Below are 24,741 nucleotides of genomic sequence, written 5' to 3'. Positions count from 1 at the left end.
TACTGATAGGACTGAGGGGCACTGTGGAGCGTGAGTTAAATCCTGAAGCAGTGAATCCCTCTTTTCAAAGAAAAGCAAACTATAATCCCAGTTTGTAAAGCTGGTCGAAGTGGGGCAGCTCTGTTTGAGGTAAGGTTTGTAGCCTGGAGGCCAGCTCAGTCCAGGTTGCCTCACACAGTCCCTACCCCACGGTGGCCCTGGAGGACTGAAGCCTAGGGCTCTGCCAAACCTACCTTGAAAAACACTCTTCCAGATGATGCTTTTAGGAGGAGTAATTATAGATCTGTCCTGGTTAAAAACATCCACCCCAAGGGAAATTTAATAACAAATAGCTAAGGGACTGCTGGGGTTTCTTTGGTATCGAGATTGAGCACAGTGTCAAGATTAACCAGGTTGGTCCTTTACAGGAGCATGACACAGAGACCTTGGTAAAAATGCAGGTTCTGACTTAGTACATCCTGGGTAGGATCCAAGATCCACTTGGGATAAGCTCCCAAGTAGTGCCAATGCTTTGAGTACCAGAGTTCCAAATCACAATTCCTATATGAAAATCCCCTGGGAGACTTATTAAAAACGCAGGTCTTGGGGCCCCATCCTAGGGCCTCTGGAAGGAACCCTCTGGTGGTGGGTCTGGGAGTCTTGTTTTAACAGGTTCCCCAGGTTTTTCTGATGTTCGCTAAATTTGAGAACTGTGCTTTAGCATGTATCTGTCTACTTACCTTTCTCTTCAGGGACCCAGAAGAAGAGCCCGAGGCTCCACGTAATGCCAGGGCTGGAAGAGGCTTTGGAGATCATCTCGCCTAGCCTTACTCTGTTATTGATTAGGAAACTGAGCTCCCAAAGGGCAGACAGTCCTGCCAGGTGCCTCTAGCCAGTGGGTAGCAGAGCAGTGCGGACACCAGAACAGAAGTATCTGATTCCAACCCTCACTTTTCCTAGAAAACCATGGACCTTTCTTGGTCATTGCTTTTCTGTGCTGCTTCATGAGGCTGTCTCTCTCTCATCCTCTGCTATATTCCCCAAGCCTAGTGTCTGGCCTAGGGAAGATGCTATAATAAGTTACTCTTACTGTTGTATATACCTGCTGCACTTGTGCCTAATCAGTTATCTTCACATTCTCTTATTAAGTATTTTCAAGTTATAAAAATGAACACTGGATGTTCCCAGATAAAATACCAAAGTTTTCAATAAGAGTCTAAATGTAGAAGGCATTCAAGAACATGGATTATGGGGAGGAGAGGGGATGGCCCCAGTTCCATAATTTATTAACTATGTGATCTTGGGAATTATGCTTAACTTTTCTGACCCTCAGTTTCCTCATCTGTAAATTGGAGATATCACTGGACCCTATGTCATGCAGTTGTATAAATATTTAATTGGTCAATGTATATAAAATGTTTACTATGGTGCCTGGTACATAGTAAGGGCTAAATCCAGCCATAGCGCTCTGGATTTCAGAAGCAAAATAATGCTTCATCAGTCACACTGGAAGTCACAGCGTTAGGAACCCCTTGCCAGCTGCCAATCTGTAACAGAAATGGGTCACATGTAATGCATAAACCATAGGTCTGGAGTGAAGAAATTTGAGTTTGCACAGATTCTAAGAAGAAACTTTCTGCATCATAAGGTGTGTTACCCTTGCATAGCAAAGTGGCTACTGAGATACTGAGGAGACAGGTTACTGAGCTGGGTCACTGCTAACGAATGCGATGGCAGGAGGGGTGTGTAGGCTGAAATCCCCACTGGGATTCTCTCCACAGGGTCCACATATTGACTAACCAGCTCAGAGTTTGCTGCAGATCTGTGGTGCAATGGCTTTCAGCAGTGTGTTTCAGGCTTCACCCAGAGAGCGTAGGAAACATATTTTTAGCCTGATTACTAAATGATGGAATGTGAGTTTGAAATGCAAGCCTCCAAAGTTCACCAGGGGAACGAGACTGTGTGATTCTTACTATCAGGAGGTGTGTTTTCTCCGCGTGTCCCTGGTTTTCAGAGTAACTCTGATTTTCAAGCATTCTGCTCTGTTGTTCCATGAGTATAATTCTGCTTGTCTCAGCAGATATGCTGATTTGTGAGGAAGTGGTTGGGAAAATATGGCCACCACAGAGCGATATAGAGATCACGTCAAAGATACTTGGTGGTAGAGGAAGGAGTACGACATATTGTCAGCAGGTGTGACTTCACCTTTTACCTCAGTAATGAGTCAGACTTCTTTCAGTTGCAAGTGACAGAAACTAACTGAAACTTGCATAGGCAAAAAGGGAGTTCCCTGGCTCTTGTAACTGAAAAGTCCAGGGGATTCATGGCTGGCTAGATACAGATTCTCGACCAGTGACCCAGCAAGCCCACATCTCTTACCTCCTCACTCTGGCTCCTCAGTGTGGCTTTTATTCTCAAGCAGGCTGCCCCTTTGGGTGACCTCAGCGTCCCTGGGGTTGGATCCTGCCAGGGGTTTCAGCAAAAGCTCTGAAAATTCTCTTTGGCTGGACCTGAGTCATTTTTCCCTCCCAAAACCTACCAGTCTCTTAAACTGTAAGGACTAGAAGACTCTTCAAAGGAAACTGAGGTATAGCTGTCAAAAAAGGAAGGCATGGATTCTGGACAGAGAAATGCAATAAATGCCTTACATCCTTTGCTTGTGTGTCAGGAAGGTGTTTGCTGTCACTTCTTTCTGCCCAGTTTTCCTAGAATAAAATTCTCATGCCCACCATCGTCATCTACCCACAGGAGATCTGTCTCTCGCTCATGTATTCTGTTCATTTGCCTCCCTGCCCCTTTACTTTTCTGCCTTCAGGAAGGATAGTGCCTTTAGCTGCAGGCGGCCAGGAAGAACTTCTTCTGAAATTTCCTGGGAAACATGTAGACGCAGTTTTGCCACCATATGCAGCGTCTCTGGTAAACTGTAGAATGGGCCCTGGTCCATCTTAGTTCACCAGAGCAAGGACTCCAGGAGTGATTTGCTTGGCTCTGATTTGCAGTTTGCTTTTAGAGAGCTGAATAGATAGGAATTTGCACTTGAAGACTGCTACCCTTGCAGGGAGCAGTTTGCTTAATTAAACAAGAGGTGACAATGTTGTGTGTTGTGTACTTAGCACAGTAAGGTTCACAGTTCCGTACACAGTGGAAGAGCTCTAAGATTGACATGTCACGAGGTTTAGAGAGAACCTCAGACAGCAAAAAGGGTCATTAATTTCAAATGTATGTTTTCATTCAGTACAACGCATCAGAGCTTCCTATAAGGTTTATTACAAAGAATTAGCATTTATTGACTGCTGAGTGTCAGACACTGGGCAGAACCCATTCACTCCCCCAAATACCCAACAGGGTGTTTATTATTCCCATTTTATACAAAAGGAAACTGAGGAACTCGAGGTTAAGTGACTTGCCCTTGGTAACATAGCTGGACAGTGAGGGAACTTCAGGCCATTGGACCCTGGGCCCCAAGCTCTCTGACATCCTATATAGGTCTATGTGATGATCAGTTTGGCTACTCAGAAATTATCCATGACTGGGTTTCTTGTTTGTTTGTTTTTAAGACTTTATTTTTATTTTATTTTATTTTATTTTTATTTTGTTTTTGCTGTACGCGGGCCTCACTGTTGTGGCCTCTCCCGTTGCGGAGCACAGGCTCCGGACGCGCAGGCTCAGCGGCCATGGCTCATGGGCCCAGCCGCTCCGCGGCATGTGGGATCTTCCTGGACCAGGGCACGAACCCGTGTCCCCTGCATCGGCAAGCGGACTCTCAACCACTGCACCACCGGGGAAGCCCTAAGACTTTATTTTTAGAAGTTTTGGGTTAATCCCAAAATTAAGAGGAAAGTACAGAAATTTCCTATATGTTCCTTGCCCCATACACGCATAAGCTCCACCCCCCAACCCATTGTCAATATCCCCAGCCAGAGGTTACATTTGTTGTAACTGATGAACCTGCATTGACACATCACAATCACCCAGAGTCCATAGTTTACCTTACGGCTCAATCTTGGTGTTATGCGTTCCATGGGTTTGGACAAATATATAATGACAAGTGTCCATCATTATGGTGTTGTCCAGAGTATTTTCATTGCCCTAGAAATCCTCCGCCTACTCATCCCTCCTCTGCTCCTTACTACCCCAGCAACCATTAAAATTTGTGTTTGCTTTGCCTTTTCTAGAATGTCATAGAGTAGGGACCACACAGTATGTAGCCTTCTCAGGTTGGCTTCTTTCACTTAGTGATATGCCTTTAAGGCTCCTCCATGTCTCTTCATGGCTTGATAGCTCATTTCCTTTTAGCACTAAATCATTTCCATTGTCTTGTTATTTCACAGTTTATTTATCCCTGTTCACCTACTTAAGGATATCTTGGTTGCTTCGAAGTTTTGGCAATTATGCATAAAACTGCTGTAAACATCCATGTGTAGGATTTTCTGTGGCCATAAGTTTTCAACTCCTCTGGGTAAATACCAAGGAACATGATTGCTGGATTGCCTGGTGGTAAGGGTAGGTTTAGTTTTGTAAGAAAACACCAAACTGCCTTCCAAAGTGGCTTCCCCTCTCTTCGTTCCCAGCAGTGCATGCGAGTTCTTGTTGTTCCACATGCTCGCCAGCGTTTGGTGTTTTTCGTGTTCCAGATTTGGGCCATTCTCATAGGTGTGCTACTTGCCATTTAACATTTTTTCTTTAAATATGTATTTTATGACATCTCAGTGCTAGCTGCTAGAGGAGTGCAATGCTCGGAAGATTTTTGAGAAGTGACTCCCAGATAGCACCTGAGATGAAAAACAGTAGCTAAAACCTATTGCATACTTACTAAGAGCCATGCCTCGTGTTAAGGGCTTCATGTTTTCCTTCTCTTATTCATTTAATTCTCATGTAACCTTCCTGAGTTAGATACCACTTCAGTTTAGAATAAGGAAACCAAGAGTCAGAGGGAAGACATTTGCTTAAGGGCTTCTAGTAAGTAAGTGACAGAGTTGAAGTTGAGTCCAGGTAGTTTGTCTCCACAGCCTTTGCCTTTGACCTCTGTGCCTCTCCACACCATGCCACACCATGCCACGCCACGCCACAGCAGATCCTGTCAGTCACTGCCAAGACCACGATGCCCTACTAGAACCCAATCAATTTTATACTTAGTATTCCTCAGTTATTATTCAATAGTCTTTTCCTTTTTAAATTTTTTAAGGCCATCACCTATCAAAACATTAAGTAGTAGGTATTTCACTTTTAAATTCAGTTGCAAAATAACAAAATTTTTGAAGAAGGAGATTTCGTCACTGAATAAAGTGACAGGATGCTCATTATCAATTCAATAAATTTCCCTAGGTGGGTTGCAAGGGCCAGGCTCTGTGGTAGACATTGGAATGCGTGGTAAGATGCAGGCAGTGCCACAAGAATGTGCATAGTTTGGTGATAGGTATACAGATAAGTACAGGGAAATGTGTTGAGTTTTGAAGAACTAGAGGGAAGGCCAATGTGCTTTGGGGACTTGGTCTGAGCTACCATGACAGCCAGTGAACTGGGTGTTCCCCAGAAGGTAATGGAAGTCTTGTCCTTCAGTTAAAGGGGTCAGATTTGAAGAATTGTGTGCTTAGTTAAGAATTTTTGGTTGGGAAAAAAAAAAAAAGATAACAGAAATTTAAACAAATAGTGAGTTAATTAAGAGTTCAGCAGCATTGGTTCACTTGTCCCATGATATCGCCAGTGTCCCCTCTGTCTACTCTACCATCTTAGTTTTTGGTGTTTCATATTCATGATTTTACTTCATTGTCACAAGTTGGCTGCGGTAGCACCATACAAAACCAAGGTAGGAAGTGGATAAAGGCGTGGTAGTGAAAAAGCTCTTTTCCTGTAATGGAACTCTCCTTCTGTTAACAAAAGGAAAAACTTTCTCCAGGAGCCTGCCAGAAAAATTCCCTTTCCATCTCTTAGCCAGAATTGAGTCACATGATGACACTTAACTGCAGAGGAGAATGGGAAAGAAGCAAGTCTCCAGGTTTTCTCCAGCCTCTTTAGAGCAAGGTTAACAAAGGAGATAGAAATGGCTCTGTGTTATCTAAAGAATAGTTTCTGCCACAGTGTGAAAGAGTGTGACACATTTGGAGCATTCCTAACCATACAAGTACTGTGACCAATGATTTGTGACCTTACGATCATTTAATTGGTCAGTGTGTTGGAGTTAATCATATAGAACTGGGTCACATGTTAGAGGATGGGAAATTCCTGCCCTGTTGCTCATGAGTTTTGAAAACTCTTCCCAGGGAAATTAACTGAGTAATAATTGGCTTATCTGTTTCCACTAGAGTTCAAATAAGGCAAAATATTTTTTCATAACCTAGGACTGGACAGTATATCCCAAAATTACCTTCTAAAATTAACTGAACTTTTTAAAGCTTGTGTCAGTTATAGCTTATGTGCTATGGACAGCAGTAGCCATGTAATTTGTGAAGCTCAGTGGAAAAAAAAAAACAACGTAGGACTCCTTGTTCAAAAATTATTAAGAATTTCAAGATGGCAGAGCAAAACACTAAGCGAAGCATGGGGCCCTGTGCGACTGCACAGATCACACATCTACAAAACTGACCCTGGCTGAGCGCAACTGGTTTGCTGCTGAAGCCTGAACTTGGGGGAGGCTGAGCTCAAGAGGTTGGCTACAGGTGTGGGATCTGCTCCTCCTAAGGGCAGCATGATGGTTGAATCCACACTTTTGAATAGGCTTGCTCTGTATTCTAATCCTAATGCTGCCACTTAATTGCTCAGTGATTTTAGAAACTTCTTTAGCCTTTCAAAGATTCAGTGTCCTCTTCTGTAAAAGGAAGATGAGAATATCTCTTTCGTATATTATTGAAAGGAGTACATTAAATGATAGATGTTATCTCCTCATCATAGCACATCCCTGCTCTATGCTATACTCTGACCTCAGTGAAAGGTTGCCATGACCTGTGAATTTTGCTGATCCCAAAACTCAGTTTTACCGTGTCAGACAGAGGATATTAGACTCTAGGAGGCAGATCCTTGCACATTAGACTCACCGGAGAATGATTTGTGAGTCAGAATGTCCATTTCTTCACATGTAAAGAATTGGCTGGACTTGGAATGACATCTAACATCTGCTCTTTTTTCAGAATCCAGTCTGGAAACGATGCTCAGATTAGTACACAGAATCAGTATTTTCTTCGGACGCATATGTCCTGACATTTCCGAGGCCAAATACGTGGAAATCTTTTAAATGTAGCCAAGGTTTCCTTTTTGTAGGACTTGGGAGAACCTGTTTAGGAGGTTTAGGAGTTCTGTGAATTCCCAAGGGGATTTCCAAACTCAGCCAAGCATGCATGATTGGATCAATGTGGGGATTCACTTTGGTAAGCACTTAACATAAACAGGGTCATGTTTTGTATGTGAACACAGGCATGCGTAAACTACCGTCAGCCTACCCAGTAGGAAAAATTAGCATTTGAAGCACCCTCAGCAAGAATCTAACCTCAGAGGCAGTTACTTAGAGCTTTTGAATGCGCCTCTTGTAATCTACACCATAGGATTTGTTAATTTGCAAAAGAGAAATAGAAATGCTTTTTTGATTGCTAGAGTTAGTGGTGTTCAGCTGTGTTACCGGCCAGAATGATGGCATGGCCCTACCACCCTTCCATGAATGAAGTATAGGGACCGGGGGAGCCAATCACCTAATCCTTTTGGTCCTCAAGGTCCTACACCCCCATTTCATGGAGGGCTCTGGCACTGGACACAGTCCTTTAGTGGATGGTCCAGCCACCAGAGGACAGCGGTCTCAACCTGTCGTAGGCAGAGTGCACATTTTATGTAAGGAGCTTATGCAAGAACCTCAGGGCAGACTGAGACTTCCCAGAGCTTATAAGAAAAATGTGCGTTTTCATCTTGTGTGCTTGTTTGTTATTACACACATGTGTGTTTGGCAGGGTTTGGGCCTAGGCTTGCTTGCGTTAGGACTTCTTATTTGGCAGCAGGGATGTGAGGTGGAAACAGTCCAACCACTTTTTGTGGCCAAATGGGCTTAGGGCAGTTCGCCATGAAATACTTTCTTTGTGGTACAGTTCATGGAATTCGTGTTCTCAGGAACACACTTTGAGAAAGTGTGGAATTAACTTCCAAGCAGAGGGTTAATTTCTTAGGTGATATTTCCATCAGTCTAGAATAGATGGGGACAGTTGATCTAGTTCTTTTCTGTTTGTATTTTGATTTTCCGATCTGGGATGTCATGTATAAGAAAAGTGTTGGGGAGACATCCCAATGAAATCTCGTTTGATTTTGCATTTAACAGTCTACTTTTTTTGAGAAGAGTAAAATAGAGGAAGGCTGGGGAAAACAAGAGACACGATCATTTCACCTGTGCACTCATAACGGATCTGTGGATGAGAAATGAAGCACTTTGGCATCGTCAGGGTGTTTCTGTATGTTTAAGTGCTTTCTCTCGATGGAGTGACTTTTAGAGGACTGACTAAAAATTGCACTTTCAGAAGCATGATGCTGTGAGACACATCCTAAGATAGAAAGCCCTTTGTGGAGAGAAAATTCACTGCTTTCCTGTGGCATCTATAACCAGCACACATCTAGTTATCAAAAGGAGAGCGGCATGGAATAAATACAGTAGTTGACTTCTACCCAAATCCTTTTGAAAAGAGGAAGTGGAGCCTTTCTGCTCTTTGACACACAAAAGCACATTGCTTTATAATGGATTCCACAAAAGAAGCAAAATCCAAAGAAAGCAACATCTTTTTGCCCTAACCTACATACAATGTAAGTGAGATTCCAAGCATGCAAATGGTGGGAGGAAAGAAATGCATGTTCACTACCCCGATTACTGGATATTGTGTAGAATATGAGTAGTAATTGCCCACAGGTTGGATGATTAATGTGCCCCACTTTTGTTCTTCTTCCTCTTCTTCTTTAATATTTGGTCTCAGTCTAATCTTTATCTACTCTTTCTATGATTATTTCTCTTTCTGTAAAAGCTGGGTTAGTGTTCCAAGAACTGAATCCAACCCCCATCAAGCCCAAGCCATCAGGGTGAAATATAACAACAGGTCTCTTTATCTGGGCCGGTCGTCTCTTTTTAGACATCAGTAAGACTTTCTTTATATCCATCATGAGCTTGGTTTTGAAACCAAACCTGTCTCCTTCCGTTTACTCTTGTGGTGCAGGTGTGAGTGGAATCAGTGCCATTTTAGAGCAATCTCTGTGAAGTGCAAGCTCCTGGAGCGACAAGCCTAGATGGGTACTCAGCCTCCCCCCACACACCCCCCACTCCACCCCTCCGACCAGATCCTTAGGATGTGTGAGTTTATCAGTCTATCCTCTCTCCTTCACTGTTAGGCAGGGACCTTGTTTAATTTTCTTTGTGTCTCAATCTTCCGCCACCTCTCTTCAGTGCCTGGGCCAGTGTTCTATCCAAGTAGGCTCTGAATGTTTGTTGACTATTTAAATACTTCTGGAGGACTGTTTAGGGTTCTGTTGAGGGGGCGGAAAAATGGCTTTGCTGGAGCCACACATGAGGGTGGAGGCTTAGTTCTACAGGCTGGAATGAAGTACAGTGGGAGGATGAAGGATGTTTGCAAAGCTGGGGGTGGAAGGCACTAGGGAGAAAAGAAGTGCAGAAGGGAATCTTGTGTTCTGTCTTTGGAGTTAAATTCATCAAGACTGTAGAAACCTCAAGGCATCAAAAATGATACCACCTCATAAAAGTCTTGGACTAAACTCTCCAGTGTGGTAGTCAGCTGCATGTGGCTATGTAAATTTAAATTACCTGAAACTAAACAAAAATAAAAATTCAGTTCCTGAGTCACACTAGCTATATTTCACATGCTCAGCAGCCACATGAGACTCATGACTGCTGCATAGGAGAGCAGAGATGTAGAAATTTCCATCATCTCAGAAAGCTCTGTTGGACAGCCCTGCTCTAGGAGATGGTAACATCTTCATTTTTTTTTCACTACTTGTTCATTCATCCTACAATATTAACTGAACACCTACATTTCCTGGCAGTACTCTGAGAAAAGCCTGAAACAGCTAAGAGCCTAGACCCTGGAGCAATGGGTTCAACTGCTCACTTACTGTGGGACCTTGGACAAGTCAGTTAACCTCCCTGTGCTTTAGTTTAACCAGCTGTAAAATGAACATAATAAAATCATCTCATAGGGTTGTTATGAGGATTAAATGGGTGTGTATGTATATGTGTGTTTATGTAGATAAATATATGTACATGTGTGTATCTATATGAGTATATATATGTGTATGCACATATATGTATATATGGGTAGATACACATACACATTTATTTTTGTATGTATCTTAAATCACTTTCTGGCACGTATCCAGTGCTTGGTAGGAGGGAGCTCTTAGTAGTAGTAGCAGGTATTTATTACAGAGTGATGAACAAAACAACTATGGTTCCTGTTGTCCTGGAATTCACCATCAAGTGGGAGCAGCACATGGTAAATCACTACACAAGTTAATAATTACAGACTGTGTCAAGGATTGCAAAAGAAATGAATGAGATGAAGCAACAGAGAATAGTAATGGAAAAGCTACATAGAAAGCTTCTCATTTAAGCTAGAAAAAGAGGAGAAATGGCAGCCATGCAAAGGGAGAAGGAGAGAGAATGCTAGGCGGAGGAGAGTACACTATGAAAGAGGACAATGTGACTATAACAGACCAGGCAATGGAGGGGCTCCAGCTAAGGTTGGAAGAAGCAGTAAAATGCAGCCAACTCACACAGAGCTGAAGCCAGTGGTAAAGAGTATGTGCCAGGGGAGACGTATTAACATTATGTATAAACTGATCACTCTGAGTTGTGGGAGGCACATATTGGAGGGGTAGCAGAAGCCATTGGAAGGCGATTTTAATAGACCAGGTCCGGGGGGAGTGATGTAGATTCCGGCAGTAGGCATGGAAGTAGAGTGAGATGGGCAGTTTCTAGTTATAGTTGACAGAAAGAACCAATGAGATGTGCTGATGGATTACAAGTGGTTGATGAGAAGGAGGCATCAGGCTGATATTCAAGTTTTTACTTGACTAAGTCAGTGGTAGTTTTATTTACCGAAATAAAGTAGACCTATAAAGAACGTTTTTGAGGAAGACTAACCAAAGCTGCTTGATGACAAGCAGTGTGTTAGAGATGGAAGTCTGGTTTCCAGATGAAAGGCTGGTCTGAAAATAGGCACATGGGCATCATTAGCTTGTAGACGATATTTAAGAGGTTAGATAAGAGACTAACTTCTGGAATGATGGAGTGAGAAACACAGCAAACGTTCTCCCCAGTGAGACAACCATTTAACTGAAGAAGATTATATATATTCTCTGAAAATTGTCTAAGGGCATACAGCAATTAGAGCAATATTCATTCAGGTAAATTTAGTAAATCTCGGTAAGAACGGTGAGAGAGAGTCTTTGACATTTGAGCCGTGACACCTCCCTCCCAGCTACATCTTTGGAATCACCACGGAAGGGGCAGGCTGCCAGCGTTTTTCATCTTTCTCCAGAAGTCCCATGTTGCAGGAGCGTCATTCGGAGAGAACTGGGCCTCTGTTGCTCCTCCTAGGAAATATCCATTAAATACAAATGAAAGTAGTAGAAGAGGAACAGAAGAACAAAGAGATTTGAGACAGAGAAAACCGAAAGCAAAGTGGCAGATGTAAATCCAGCCATATTAGTAATATTGGTTATGGATGATACTAAAATGTGGATGATCACACGGTCCAATTGAAAGGAAGATTATCAGATTAGATTAAAAAAGTAATATCATCTAACTATGCTGTGTACAGGAGGCACTTTAGATTCAAAGATACGAATAGCTTGAAAGCAAAGGGATGGTAAAAGATACACCGTGGAAATAGCAGCCATGAGCAATGTGAAGTGGCTATACTAATAGCGGACAAAATAGCCTTTAAAACAGGAGCTGGAAATGGGGGAGACTATCCAAAGAGAAAGCAGTGCTAGAGAAGAACAGAGGGTTTGGGGTGGAACTTGGGGAATTCTCAAATTTAGAAGCAGACAAGAGGGGAAGGATCATGAAAAGGAGACACCCAAGCTACAATATTTTCCCAGGCCCTTACAGATCATGCTATGGTACAAGCACACATACTAGAATCCTTCCGCATCAGCCCTAAGAATGCATGCAGTTGAACGGATCTTCTCACTCTTTTACCTGCCCCAATTTGACACATAGGAAATGAAAGACTGAACAGTGACTTCCCCAAAGTCAGAGAAACATAGTAACAGAGCCCAAACTTAAAAGTTCACGTGTGTGTGTGTGTGTGTGTGTCTGTGTGTGTAGTGTGCGTGTGTGTGTTTGTACACTCACCAATTCAGCTACATTACATTACATTACAGCATTAAGATACATTGTCTTAATTTTCCTTCTTCTCTCATATTCCCTAAGTCTTTATCTTGTGGTTAAAGATAAGGTGGACTTGTACAGCAGGGTTGCAGCCTGCTTTGAACCCTGATAGAAAGTTCTCAAGATTTAAAATCAATGAAGTGAAATTGGGTTGACTTGATATTAGCTGTGTCTTTGTATGTGACTGGTTAACTTCCCACAATCTTGGTTTCCTCATCTGTGAAATGGAGGGAGTCATACTCCAAGGAGGGGTATAATTATTAGGAATGAATGAGGAACACAGAATCCCTTAGAGCTTAGCTTGTATTTCAGGAGCCCATCAGATTGGTTTGGAATCCCTGGTCTGTCTCCAACCTTCTGAGGGCATCACAAAACATTCAAGTTGTAATATTTCTGCAGTGAGAACTTACCTCCACAGGTAGAAAGCAGCAATTTTGGAGAGTCCAGTGAAAACACCATGCTGTGTTTCAGATGCCAAAGAAGAGCCACCACAGAATTACCAGTTTCCAGTAACAATTATAACTATAATAACAGGATTAATTAACATCTACCATGGAACTAACATACAACTACAGTCTTGACATGAAAACACCAGTGATCCTCTACTACCCAGAAAATTTAAGTGCTTGTTGGCATTTAAACATGCCATAACCTAAAATGGCTAAAGGCATTTAATAAATACCCTTATATGCTTTTTACTTGGGTAAACCATCTATAGTTCAGATCCTTTCATCCTCAGGAAGTCAGCAAGAGTTCAACATGAATAAACTTAATTTATATCCTTTATAACTGTCTCCACATTGTCCCCCTTGGTGTTCACTACGATGAGAATCTGACCCCAATGTTACCCCAGTAGAATCTGGCCAGTACGTTTAAAAAATCCGTTATGTATAGTACCACTTTTGGATTAACAGATCAATATCACAGCAAAGACACATTGAGCCAACTCTTCTCAGAATATGAGCAATGATATGGGAGAATATTAGGTAGTTTGGGAGACCATGGAACCCCCACTGGGGTTATACCATAGAGTCCCACGCAACTTGCCAATGCAGAGTGACCAGTTAGAGCCATTTTTCAGTTTTACTTAAGAAGTTTTTATTGGGTACTTCCTATTGCTGATACTATGGGAGATTAAGCTAAGCATTATGATACTTAGAACCCACAGTAGGTTATAGCATTGCGCTGGACTCCAGAGTTAGAGTTAACCCATAGGTTCCATTTTCAGGCAACTGGAAAGAAGTTGCCATGCTCAGTCAGTGGAAGACAGAGATTTGGGTGGTACCGGATACTTTTTTTTTTAGTTGTTGTCAGTGGAAGAAAGAAAATTACAGATGGAGTAGAAGTTTCTGCTTTCATGTTGAAGAGATTTTAAGATATGGAAAAGTCTATTTATTTAATTGAAGTATAGTTGATTTGCAATGTTGTGTTAATTTTTGCTGTACAGCAAAGTGACTCAGCTATACACATATATACATTCTCTTTAATACTCTTTTCCATTATGTTTTATCCCAGGATATTCAATATAGTTCCCTGTGCTATCCAGTAGGGCCTTGTTGTTTATCCATTTCATATGTAATAGTTTGCATCTACTAATCCCAAATTCCCAGTTCCTCCCTCCCCTCCCCTCCCTCCCCCTTGGCAACCACAAGTGTGTTCTCTGTGTCTTTGAGTCTGTTTCTGTATCGTACTTCCATTTGTGGCAAATTTTAGATTCCACATGTAAGTGATATCATATGGTATTTGTCTTTCTCTTTCTGACTTACTTCACTTAATATGATAATCTCTAGTTGCATCCATGTTGCTGCAAATGCCATGATTTCATTCTTTTTTTATGGCTGAGTAGTATTCCATTGTATATACGTGCCACATCTTCTTTATCCACTCATCTGTTGATGGACATTTAGGTTGTTTCCACGTCTTGGCTATTGTGAATAGTGCTGCTGTGAACATAGAGGTGCATGTATCTTTTTGAATTATAGTTTTGTCTGGCTATACGCCCAGGAGTGGGATTGCAGGATCATATGTTAATTCTGTTTTTAGTTTTCTGAGGAACCTCCATACTGTTTTCCATAGTGGCTACACCAACTTATTTTGCCACCAACAGTGCAGGAGGGTTCCCTTTACAGATACGGACAAGTCTAGAATAGTTAGGTACTGCACAGAGTGATCTTGACGCATTTGACAGTATTCTTCATAGAACACTATGAGTGAAGTAAAGTGGAGCTCTTAATGAAATTTCTTGGAGGAAATTGCCTCCTCTCAGTTTAGGTTGCCTAATGAAGGATAAGCAACATTGTCACTACTTAGAGAAGTAGAAGAAATTGAGAGGGTGAAGCAATAGAAAGAAAAGGTACTCAAATTTTATTGCCATTATTTGTAACGTTGCAATTTTAGGTGTTTTTCTATGGAGCTACTCAGCTCTTCAATTAAATCTGACAGCTGCTACTCAAAAAGTGAAAATAGAGGTACTGACATTTATAGGTAACATTTTTTCTCACCAAGAATATCTATCCTTACCTGTGTATGTTTTCTTCTTGTAAGTTAGCATTTGCAGTTTATTACTATTATATTTAAATAAATTATCCACTCTTTTTTTCAATGATATGAATCAGCTTACCACAGTGCATTTCTTTTTGGTATAAATAGAAGGAAACAGAGTTGAATTTATTACAATCAATTTAGAAACAATTTATTTGGATTAGAGCCTAATCTTTCTTGAGTTTCCTTATTACATTGTAAGTCCTTTTTCCCTCAGATCTCTATTCATTAATACATTAAGCCAAAAATCATTATTAAGAGTCCTGCCTCATTATAAATGGCAAGAACTAGCTTTCCATGCTGTAGTTGTACACTGAAAATAGCTTCTGGGGAAAGATAACATTTTCTTTAACAGCTCATATTTCAGGCAGTCAGCATCATATCATTATTGACAAGTGCCCAAATCAGAGCACCTACTGAACATGCCCATTCAACAAAGAGATTATTACATATTGCTTTTGAACAGTGGCCTTAAGAGCAAAAGTACATCATCTTCCCAAGTACTTTTCCCCCATCATTAACTAGTTATTCTTACCAATAACCTTATGACAGAGGCCATTATAAAGAAAGGAAGTAGAAGTGGAAAAAATTCTACAAAAAAGGGCTGTGTCAGAGGGTACACATTGCCAGTGTCACATTCTGATGGGAGCAAGTGCCTTGCAATGATGTATCTCTTTTTGATGGTCAGTTACACCCCAGCATGACTGATCAGATCAATAATACTCCTTAAAGGAATCTGAGGCTGGGTTGAAGGTTAGAAACAAAATCTTTTCTTCTTCATTTCAGTTAAACCAATCAGCCACAGGCCTCCAAGGTGACAAAATCGGCAGAGCTGTGGTGTCAGATGTTCCAATTGTCCTTCCAGAGAGGAAGATCATCCTTGGCCTCTTAGAATCACAGTCCCTTCTGCTTTAAAGGGAACATAATCCCTGGGTTCTTAACCTTGAGTTCGATCGTGGATTCCTCCAGGCATTCGAGTCAAGATACACATGGCATCTCTCTCTCCAAAAATATTTTAAAAAAGCTTTCTGCTGTTAGAGCCCATTCACAAAACTTACCTTTGTCTTTTTTTTTTAAGATTTATTATTTATTTATTTTTATATCTTATTATTTTTGGCTGCGTCGGGTCTTAGTTGTGGCATGCGGGATCTTCGTTGAGGCATGCAGGATCTGTTCATTGCAGTGCATGGACTTCTCTCTAGTTGTGGTGTGCGGGTTTTCTCTTCTCTAGTGGTAGCACGCAGGCTCCGGGGCATGTGGGCTCTGTAATTGTGGCGTGAGGGCTTATTTGCCCCGAGGCATGTGGGATCTTAGTTCCCTGACCAGGGATGGAACCCGCGTCCCCTGCATTGTAAGGCGGATTCTTTACCATTGGACCACCAGGGAAGTCCCACCTTTATCTTTTTAAGTGAGAAAATAGAGACCCAAGAAAGTCAAGTTAAACACTCAAGTTCAACTAACTCCTAACCTGGTCCTCTTCAAATCATTCATCACTGCCTCTTGAGAGGGCTGAGGTAACCTCAGGTCTTCCTCAGCTTTTCTTGGAAATGGTAGTGTTCTGATTCTTCAGCCCAGTTCATCCATTCAGCGGTATTGATTGAGCCATTCTATGTGTCAGGCACTGGCATTCGTCTCTTCCATATCACAGGTGTCAAAACTGAAGAAGAATCAAAACGGTGGTCTTATCTTTTGATCTGACCAGTTGGTAAAGCTCCAGAGGACATTCTTTTGCCTTTTCTTTTAATCAGTGAAGGTAACAGACCTCTAAAACTGTTATAACTCTACCCAGAACCACTAATGTTTCTCCAGTGCTCCTAAGACCAAACCCATTCAGTGCCTAGTGTGGAAGGTCCATGCATACATGGGAAACCTATTTCCAGACCCCTTTTCTCAAGACAAACCATTCTACTCACTTTGTACCAAATCATTAAAAAAACAAAAACACAAACAGAAAACAAAACAAAAAAAACCCATACTGTTATTCATTCAAGCGATTCTCACCCAGAAATTCACTGTAGTTCTATTCATCCTTCAAGGCCTGCATAATATCACCCTTCCTCCCTGAACCCTATTCTGATTACCTAACTTAAAATCCCCCCCTTTCTCTTCTTAATTCCTACAGCTCATTTGGCTATGCCCAGCTGGGGGCTGATGGTTGATGGTCCTGTTTTATCTCTTCACGCATACATGACTTAGCACCAGTGATAAATTTAAGCTTATTGAGGACGGCTAGCATGTCTGTGGTTCATTATATACCCTCCCTCACTTGATGGATTTGTTCAAATGAGAACTAGTAAAAATGGCCTCCCTTCAAAAGAGTCCCAAAGTATTTCTATTTTTAGTAGTTGACTATTAACAGAAAGCCCAGTCCATCCACATATTGAAATCCTTGAATCTGCCTTGAGTATGGATTCCCTTGGCCAAGAACACTCTCACTTTTATTTTCTTCCAGAGTCCAGAAAACCTTGGAAGGCTGCCTTATGGGGTGATGGAATGAAAAACCAGACCAAACCAACCAGACATGGGCTCCTTCTATAAATGTACATTCCACAGCCCAAGACAGAGCATCTTCCATTTTAGTTGCTCAGCCCCCAGATGCCTCCTGGTTATAATTAAGGACTTCAAAGTCTCCCAAACACCCTTTTGGAAATGACTACCCCAAATACAAAATGATGTCCAGTCAGTTGTACATCATCACACAGCAGGGAGGGAGAGGCATGGAAAGCAGTCTTCAGCACATGGCCTAATCAGAAAGCCTGGTCTCTTGATGAGGATTTTCGTTTTCTCTCTGGTTGTCTTTCTAGCCACTGAATTCTCAAGTGGCCAATTTACTCCCTATTGGTAATCAGCTAGTTATTTTTACTCTCATTCTCTCTCTGGGACTGTCAAACTCTTTGGAACAATTCATCACCCAGGACGGCCTAACCCTCCTGTGGCGGGAAGTGGGGGAGGGAAGCTATTATCCTGGAAAAGATAAGTAGAAAACTATTTCACCGTTTATATTTGGTTTTTAAACAATGATTTCCCCAATGAGGTAAGTCAAATAATGACACAACTGGGTAAGAGTGAAACAATGAAAGCTCCAAGGGTAAGTGCGTTAGGCAATGGAAACGCTTTCCGGCTGTGGTTTGTGACTCTGAAATCACTTGTTCTTAGATTGTCTTTACAACCCCACAAAGGAGCATCATCTTACATTCATGACTTACGTTTGCAGGAAGCTGCCTGTGTGGAAATTATAAACCCAGAAAGGAGAGTTTTAAATATGTATAACACATCGGTGGTTTTTTCAGGCAACTTTACCCCACTAACGAGAAGGAAGGTAGTCTTTGAAGGTTGTTTTGTCTGAGGCAGGAAAGTTTTTCCACTGGTTCCCGCAGGTCTTCTCGATTACAGAATCTCACTTTAGTTTGTCCCTTGTTCCCTCGTCTTCCAGCTGTTGCTGTCTTTGTCTGTCTCCAGTGAAATCATTTCCAAACGCAGTTTTCGGGCTTCCATTTTTCTGAGTTCACCCCAGGTGCCATGGGAAAGTTGACCCCACTACTCTTGCAACTAAAACTCTGGTGTCAGTACATTTTCTAATGACTGGTGTCTAATTTGATCTCCTCTCAAATTTCCCTCAGTCCTTCAGAAAAACCTAATATCAATCCCTCAAGGCTGGCTGTGCTCACTGGCGCTAAAAGTTTACATTTCTGAAGTCTACGTCCCCCCTTAAGAAAGATGTTAGTGTGACACAAATTGGCATTTTCTTGGCACTTCCATTGCTTGAAGCAACCTCTTTATTCCTTGGGAGGAAGCTGAGCACTGAGCAGCCCTTCTCGCTATTTCCTTAGAGACTCTGAATTGGGGCAGCAGCAACGTGATCTGAATCTTGAAATGTTTATCTTCCTCCACCATTTTTCATGTCTCAGACCCTTTCTTGTGTCCTTTATGTTTCATATAAACATCCACATACGTAACTTAACTTTTAGGTGTGTCGATCTATAAGGAGAATTGAAAGAGACTGAGAAAGTACGTTTACATACCCCATATTGAGTTTGCTGCCTTTTCATCTGCTAATTCCCTCCACGCATGGCTGTGCGCACAATGGGTGATATCACCCAACAGCTGTCTTGGATTGGGAACGAAAATGCTTGTAGAATTTTGGTCTTTTGTCTTACCTACTTACCTCTCTCTCTTTTCCAAGATACCAAAACCATACAAGAATGGTTGTCTGGCTTCAGGGAAACATTATTTCTGTGACTTTATATAAATTGTTTTACAGCTTATTCTCTTCGTCTTTCATGGTAATTGTCCCTAACTCTAAATTTGCTTTCAAGAATCATTAACGGCGATGATACTGACATGAGCTCTTATAGTTGGTATTTGGTGAAACAGGAAAATTGTTCTTGTGAACATCGGTTTTTCCATCTGCCATGTGTGAGTAGGAAATGCGTGGAGAGAAGTGACCCTTTACCTGACCCGTGTCCCCAGGTTGACCTGAATGAGAACTTTAATATCTGACGTGGTGCATATTTCTTGATTAGCATCTGGATTGGCTGAACACAATGAGAAGGGATCTCTGTGCCTCCTTTTCCATAATTACTCTGGTTAGTTACTGATGTCCCTTGGTCCTACTCTGAAAACAGCAGGTTCCTCTCATCATCACCAAAAATTGCTTCATCACTAAAATCTTGATTTTTAAGACAAATCTACTTTCCTACCTGTTCTTCCATTCTCTTTAGTCTCCATCCTTATCACAATATCCTGTTCCCTGCTTCTATCCTCTATTTTGGGTCATTGTGTTAACTCTATTTATTCCCAAAGAAGTGTGCTCTTGGGAGAGTGAGAAAGCCTCCAGGGAGCAGCGATCCTAAAATCCACAGACTGCCAGCGGTTCACAATGTTATACAGACATTGTATACAACTCAACACATTTTCCTAAACTAAACACGTCTATTTGACCAGCGCCCAGCTCAAGAAGAAGCATTTAGGAACTTTGCTAGCCACTTGACAGAATAATGTCTATTGAAACTAATAAGCAAATATTGGGACCTGTATTTTGCCTGTCTCTTTATTCCATTTTTAATCCTTCCTTTTTATTGTTTTTTTTTTAATGTATCGACCAGTGAATGATTAGAAATAAATAGCCAACAAAACGGGTCCTTTATCTCTGATTATTTGAGAAAAACCAATCTAGAGGACATAAGAGTCCTATCAGATTTTGTACGTGGTTATTTTCAGCTGCTAACTTCAGCGTACCTGTGAGAACGCCCCCTTCACATGAGGCCCCGCTGTCCTAGACAGTTAGGATAACGCCCTACAAGGAGCTCACTCACCAGAACCTGTCTTCTATTATCAAAGCACCTTTCCTTGGATTTAGAGTTACCACAGTGTGTCTGTTCAGGGTCCTCAAAGTGTTGCTTTCTCTGGGGCCCCTGCCTTGCAGACATCGGGCTTGAATTTCACTAGGGTAAGTTTCCCTTCTTGGAGCCCAACCTCTCCTTTGAAGATGACAGCATGGTCTACACTATAGAAATGATTGTTCTGGTTCTAATATAGAAGCTGACACACAGGACTGGACTTTTCCTCCCCTCGTGCCAAAATTGTCTGCGGATGTCAAACTTTCCTGTTGTGAATAGGTACAGGCTGTGATGTGGCCACTCCAGGACTTCCAGTAGCGGTAAGAGGAAAATTACGAACCAACTCCCCTCAGAGAGGAAGTGCCTATTGAAAGAGCGGTCAGCCGGCGGCAAGCATGGTGGCTGCCTCCTTCCTACCGGGAATGGCCCCACCCCTGCAGCTGCCGACTCTCCCGTCTCAGGGTCTGTGAACTGGCATCCCATGAAGAGGCTTGGCACAGGCAGCGTTGCACATATGCACACTTATCCCGCGAGCACTTTGGCAAAGAATCAGCTCCGTGCATTTCCCCGGAAAGCAGGATTTCCCTTGCTCATTGATGGTGTCTTCAGTTTACAACACATGCCTTGGAAATGGGACACATGTGATATTGTAAGCCTTCTACACATTAGAAGAGCAAATGACCCAAAGCTCATTTTCTACTTTTTTCCCCTTGTTCCGGAAGTTGATTGTTGGAATGGAAGAGGTAATACACGGGCAATACAGCTGGAAGGGCCCTCACAGATCAGCTGGCAAATGCCACTTTATAGATGCTGAAACGGAAGCCCAGAGAAGGCATGTGAATTGCCAAAGATGAGATTCAAACAACACAGAGTGGATTTTAGGGCTTTATGTTTTAATTTTGCTTTTGTTTCAGTAAACTATTGATGGAAATACAGTATACTTACAAAAAAGTCACAAATCATAACTGTAAAGCTCAACAGATTTTCTTAAACTAAGATACCCGTATAACCAGCACCCAGAGCAAGAAGCTAAGCATTTCTAGTAATCCCCAAAGTCTCCATAATATAACATAGCCACTGCTCCCTCCCAAGGGTAACCACTATCCTGCCTTCTAGTATAATGTCTTGGTTTTGCCTGTTATTGAAGGTCATATAAATTGAATATGTAGTGTGCTATTCTTGTACCAGGCTTCCTTCATTCAACACTGTTTTGGTGAGATTTGTCCACTTTTTTGTGTATAGTTTCTTTTTGTTTTTTTTCTTAAACATCTTTATTGGAGTATACTTGCTTTACAATGGTGTGCTAGTTTCTGCTGTATAACAAAGTGAATCAGCTGTACATATACATATATCACCATATCTCTTCCCTTCTGAGTCTCCCTCCCTCCCTCCCTGTCTCACCCCTCTAGGTGGTCACAAAGCACTGAGCTCATCTCCCTGTGCTATGCGGCTGCTTCCCACTAGCTATCTATTTTACATTTGGTAGTGTATATCTGTCCATACCACTCTCTCACTTCATCCCAGCTTACCCTTCCCCCTCCCTGTGTCCTCAAGTCCATTCCCTACATCTGCGTTTTTATTCCCGTCCTGCCCCTAGGTTCTTCAGAACCTTTTTTTTTTTAGATTCCATATATATGTGTTAGCCTATGGTATTTGTTTTTCTCTTTCTGACTTACTTCACTCTGTATGACAGACTCTAGGTCCATCCACCTCACTACAAATAACTCAATTTCGTTTCTTTATATGGCTGAGTAATATTCCATTGTGTATATGTGCCACATCTTCTTTATCCATTCATCTGTTGATGGACACTCAGGTTGCTTCCATGTCCTGCTATTGTAAACAGAGCTGCAGTGAACATTGTGGTACATGACTCTTTTTGAATTATGGTTTTCACAGGATATATGCCCAGTAGTAGGACTGCTGGGTCATATGGTAGTTCTGTTTTTAGTTTTTTAAGGAACCTCCATACTGTTCTCCATGGTGGCTGTATCAATTTACATTCCCACCAACAGTGCAAAAGGGTTCCCCTTTTTCCACACCCTCTCCAGCATTTGTTGTTTGTAGATTTTTTTGTAGATGTTTTTGATGATGGCCATTCTGACTGGTGTGAGGTGATACCTCATGGTAGTTTTGATTTGCTTTTCCCTAATGATTAGTGATGTTGAGCATCCTTTCATGTGTTTGTTGGCAGTCTGTATATCTTTGGAGAAATGTCTGTTTAGGTCTTCTGCCCATTTTTGGATTGGGTTGTTTGTTTTTTTGATATTGAGCTACATGAGCTGCCTGTAAATTTTGGAGATTAATCCTTTCTTGGTTGCTTCATTTGCAAATATTTTCTCCCATTCTGAGGGTTGTCTTTTGGTCTTGTTTACGGTTTCCTGTGCTGTGCAAAAGCTTTGAAGTTTCATTAGGTCCCATTTGTTTATTTTTGTTTTTATTTCCATTTCTCTAGGAGGTGGGTCAAAAAGGATCTTCCTGTGATTTATGTCATAGAGTGTTCTGCCTGTGTTTTCCTCTAAGAGTTTGATAGTTTCTGGCCTTACATTTAGCTCTTCAATCCATTTTGAGTTTATTTTTGTGTATGGTGTTAGGGAGTGATCTAATCTCATTCTTTTACATGTAGCTGTCCAGTTTTCCCAGCACCACTTATTGAAGAGGCTCTCCTTTCTCCACTGTACATTCCTGCTTCCTTTATCAAAGATAAGGTGACCATACGTGCGTGGGTTTATCTCTGGCCTTTCTATCCTGTTGCATTGATCTATATTTCTGTTTTTGTGCCAGTACCATACTGTCTTGATTACTGTATCTTTGTAGTATAGTCTGAAGTCAGGGAGCCTGATTCCTCCAGCTCCGTTTTTCTTTCTCAAGATTGCTTTGGCTATTCGGGGTCTTTCGTGTTTCCATACAAATTGTGAAATTTTTGTTCTAGTTCTGTGAAAAATGCCAGTGGTAGTTTGATAGGGATTGCATTGAATCTGTAGATTGCTTTGGGTAGTAGAGTCATTTTCAGAATGTTGATTCTTCCAATCCAAGAACATGGTATATCTCTCCATCTGTTTGTATCATCTTTAATTCTTTCATCAGTGTCTTATAATTTTCTGCATACAGGTCTTTTGTCTCCTTAGGTAGGTTTATTCCTAGATATTTTATTCTTTTTGTTGCAGTGGTAAATGGGAGTGTTTTCTTGATTTCACTTTCAGATTTTTCATCATTAGTGCATAGGAATGCCAGAGATTCCTGTGCATTAATTTTGTATCCTGCTGCTTTACCAAATTCATTGATTAGCTCTAGTAGTTTTCTGGTAGCATCTTTAGGATTTTCTATGTATAGTATGTCATCTGCCAACAGTGACAGCTTTACTTCTTCTTTCCTGATGTGGATTCCTTTTATTTCTTTTTCTTCTCTGATTGCTGTGGCTAAAACTTCCAAATTGTGTATAGTTTTAATGCATTGCTTTTAACTTCTATATAGCATTCTTTTCTGTGAGTATAGTACATTATTTATCTTTTCAACTGTGGATAAACATTTAGGTAGTTTCCATTTTGGGGCTGTTATGACTAGTGCTGCTGAGACCATTTCTCTACATGTCTTTTGGTGAAGATATGTATCATCAAATTGGGGTTGACTCATACTTTGTGCCTAATGATACTCTCAAAAAATGATAAGAAGGGGAATGAACCAACTTTGTGCAATTCTTTGTGCTGTGAGACATTGTCACCGCACCCCTGTCTGTGCCAGCTATCAAAAGGGGACCACTTGAGTAATTACAGTAGCCACATGGCAGTCACCAGTACAATATTTATGTTTGGGACTGTTTGCAAGGACTCTCAAAAGCCAAAATAAATAGTCATGACATTTTTGTTAATATAAAAATCTGTTCTTTAATTTGCTTTTGTTTTTACTTATTTTTATTTCCAGAGGTAATATATAAATACATTCTTGTTCTATAAACATACCTCACAAAACAATAATGCTAGGATGAAGATGTCATGGTTGCAAGGATTTTTGTCTGTTTTTTGATCACAAGGCAGCATCAGTGCCTGGCATGGAAGGTGCCTGACATTATCTGTTGAATGAATGAATGATGGGTGGTACCCATGACCACTGCTCTCAAACCCTGGAGCTTCCCCAGAGGTAATCTAGTCTTTGAGTTTGATGTGTGTTTTTCCCTTCCTTTTTTTTTTTTTAATATATTGGTTTCGTGTGTGTGTGTGTGTGTGTGGTAATATCATTGGATGATACCATGCTTTGTGGATTTTTAAAATTAAGAGTATGTCTTAAGCATTTTTTATTGGCAGTATATAGAGAAGATCTACCTTTTTAAGAGCTGTATAGCATTACATGGTATGGATTGTTACATTTCATCTGTTGCTAATTTTTTGAGACCATGAATGATGGTGCAGTGAGCATCCTTATGAATATGTAAAAATGTTTCTTGGTGGAAGGTATGTAAAAGGGGCTTACTGGCTCACAGGTTGTGTACATTTTGAATACTTCCAAAATGGCCCGTCC

This window comes from Aethalodelphis obliquidens, unplaced genomic scaffold, assembly GCF_003676395.1.
Source record: "Aethalodelphis obliquidens isolate GAN/ISIS:26980383/991018 unplaced genomic scaffold, ASM367639v1 scaffold22, whole genome shotgun sequence".
NCBI lineage: Eukaryota > Metazoa > Chordata > Mammalia > Artiodactyla > Delphinidae > Aethalodelphis > Aethalodelphis obliquidens.
The sequence above is the reverse complement of the archived record's forward strand: the minus strand, read 5'-3'. Positions refer to the sequence as shown.